Below are 3,234 nucleotides of genomic sequence, written 5' to 3' on the forward strand. Positions count from 1 at the left end.
GTTGTTAAATGCCATCAAATCAGTACTGATGCCTAGAAACCCTGGATAGAGTTTTTGAGGAGTGGCTGGTGAATTTGAACCAATAACTTTGTGGTTCAAACTGAACTCGTGGTCTAGTGCATTATCCCATAGCACCACACTAGGACTCCTAGTTTACGGTAGGGTCTTGTTTAGATCTTAAACCATCACAGTCATAAATATGGTGTTCTGTGAATTAGGAGAAGATAATGGCTTAGCTGTTTACATCAGGGCATACACTTTAGTCCACACTAGCTCTTGTCAATGAAGTGCCTGAATGGTGCAAATGGTTAATGCTCTCTCCTGTGATCTGAAAGACTGGATATTTGAGTGCACCCAGAAGAACCTTGAAAGAAGGCCTGGTGAGCTACTTATGAAAAACTACCAATTGTAAACCCTGTGTAACAATGTTCTACTGTGACACATACAGAAGTGTCTTTATGACTTTTAATTTACTTGATAGCAACTGATTTGATGGCTCTTGTCAATACTATATCCTGATGTGTCTGTCTTTCATAGACTTTATATCCACAGATATCTACCACTCACTGAATTTGCTTGTGTACATGTCATTTTATGTTCTATCTGCTTTTGTAGGCAATATCTGTTTCAAGAATATATGTCTTCTGAATTTTCTTGGATCTCTTAACTCCATCTTATCTTTATTATCCCAGTTTAGGACATCACTCTGAAAGACATTGTTGAATTAACCCTTCTAAAGGATGCAGTCCTTACTGTGTCCATGGCATCTGCAGGAGAATACATTGTATGAGGGAATAGGCTGTATTTATCATGCTCACAACTATTTCCCAGTACTTAGCACAAATTGTGGGACCTTACAGTATATTTACTGTAATTAATTGTGCACATGTCCCATAGGATCAACACTGAACTGCAAACCCAGGGTCTGTAAATCAAACCCACCAGATGTTCCTCAGAAACCCTATACATTGTGGCCGCGAGTTGGAACCAATAGATGACACTTAAGAACAGCAACAACACTGTATGAAGCAAAGGGGAAAAAATGAGACAGAAAACAATGACATTTTTGTTCTCCAGTGGTTTTCTTTTAATGGGGAACGCTGTATACTAATAATTCAAAATTGACTAGGGATATTTAACCCAATTAAAGGGTTCTCTTAATAGTAAATCCCTGACCCCCACCCTTGTACAAGGAAGAGCGGTATGTTGCAAGAGTGAATTGAAGCTTCTTGTCCCTGGCTGTGAATGTCTTGGGAGGTACCGATCAGCGCGCGCTCCACCGCCATGCCTCGCAAAATAGAGGAAATCAAGGATTTCCTACTCACAGCCAGGCGAAAGAATTCCACATCTGTCAAGATCAAGAAAAACAAGGACAACGTGAAGTTTAAGGTTCGGTGCAGCAGATACCTCTACACTTTGGTCATCACCAACAAGGAGAAGGCCGAGAAGCTGAAACAGTCCCTGCCCCCAGGTTTGGCAGTGAAGGAGCTGAAATGAATCAGGAATGGTGATTTGAACTGCAATAAAAAAATTTAAATCTCCAAAAAAAAAAAAAAAAGAGTGAATTAAGAGGAAACCATGTGAGGCCTTGTTACATGAATTCCTGATTATATACACAATTTTTCTTGTAGTTTTTCAAATACTATAAGGAACAGTAGATTTATGTGTATGAAGAAAAAAAGTGTCATTTTAGTTCTGCAAGAAATGAATTTTTTATTTAAGTAATGTTTCATTGACTATCCATGTCACTCTGCTACTTAGAGACTAAGAGATAGCCATTATGGAGACTGCCTGTGTGGATTGCATGGAGAGAATTATATGCTTTAGAATTTAAGGTGGAAACATCTCGCATACTCAGAGAAGAAAGGGATGGTAATAAACTTGCAACCTGAGGAGTTAGAGGTACCTTGACAGAGCAGCTCTGTTGGGAGGCTCAGCAGCTATGCACAGGTGCACTGGAGGACCAGAGTAAGGTTAGTGTTTCCCCTACGTGAACAGATAGGAGACCTGATGTATACAAGACCAACTTACAATGTCTAGTCATCGGCATTGTTAGCAGATTTAAGTCATTCATTTACACAGGATACCTGAAGTAATTTCTGTATTTTTGACTAAGGATTTTAAAAGGAAAAGCACTTTACAAAAACTACTACACTGTTGTTGTTGTTGTCATGTGCCATGGAGTCGGTTCCGACTCATAGCGACCCTGTACAGGGTTTCCAAGGCTGTAAATCTTTACGGGAGCAGAAAGCCTCATCTTTCTCCCGCGGAGCAGCTGGTAGTTTCGAACTGCTGACCTTGCGGTTCGCAGCCCGATTCGTAACCACTACGCTACCAGAGCTCCTGCTACTACACTGTATACGTAGTTAAATGCCAATTGCTTTAGTTATTACCACATTTGAGATCATTTGACTCTTAGAACGTTACTGTGAAGTCGACAGAGCAAACATTACTGTTACCCATTGACAGATAAGAAAACACAAAGTTAATCTTCCCAGTGCGCAAGGAAGACAGCACTAACAGACCACTCAGCACTTCCGTCATAGTTGATACTGGCTACACAGCCTTCTTAGCAAAGTGTTCCAAGAAGCAATCCAGGTGTTGTCATCAAGAATGGATTTATTTGCCCCAAAACTTACTGTCCAGCAGGGGGGTTTTAGCCATAAATGTCTCTAAGGTCATATAATTCTAAAATACCAGGACATGGTTAAAAATAATCAATTGTCCACTATTCTCAGACTCTATTTTGTTTGTAGCAGTATTATCTGGTTTGGATTATATTCTGCCTTATTATATATTCTATTTCTACTTAATGCTAAATTCTTGGGGAAATGAAGGAGCTAAGAAGAAAGTACAAAAATTGATGTCTGTTAACATGACTTCATATGAGTGTTGTGCAAATTATCTCATATTTACAGTTAAAAATATCTTTCAAGAAAGTATATATCTGATAACCAAATCCAACATGTCATCAAGCTGTTTCTACCTAATAGAGACATTAGAGGAAACAGTAGAACTGCTCCAAAGGGCTCCTGGGACTGAGAATTTTATAGAAACAGACCTCATCTTTCTCCCATTCAGTGACCCTCCTTTCATTTAGTTACCCCGCCCTTAGCCCACTGCCCTGTAGGGCTCCTTAGGTGACTGATTGGATACTTTTCTTATGATTTCTATACTTCCTTAAATTAAGATTAAATAAGAAACGCATTTTTGAGCAAGTAGTTCAGATTTTTA

The 3,234-nt window shown here is 39.3% G+C and overlaps 1 pseudogene; it reads left to right on the forward strand.

Moving 5' to 3' along the window:
• The first annotated feature begins 1,284 nt into the window (after nt 1–1,284).
• LOC102841990 lies at nt 1,285–1,497 on the forward strand (annotated as a pseudogene).
• Nucleotides 1,498–3,234: the final 1,737 nt, after the last annotated feature.

The sequence above is a fragment of the Chrysochloris asiatica genome, unplaced genomic scaffold (genome assembly GCF_000296735.1).
Source record: "Chrysochloris asiatica unplaced genomic scaffold, ChrAsi1.0 scaffold00070, whole genome shotgun sequence".
In the NCBI taxonomy this organism is placed as follows: Eukaryota; Metazoa; Chordata; class Mammalia; order Afrosoricida; family Chrysochloridae; genus Chrysochloris; species Chrysochloris asiatica.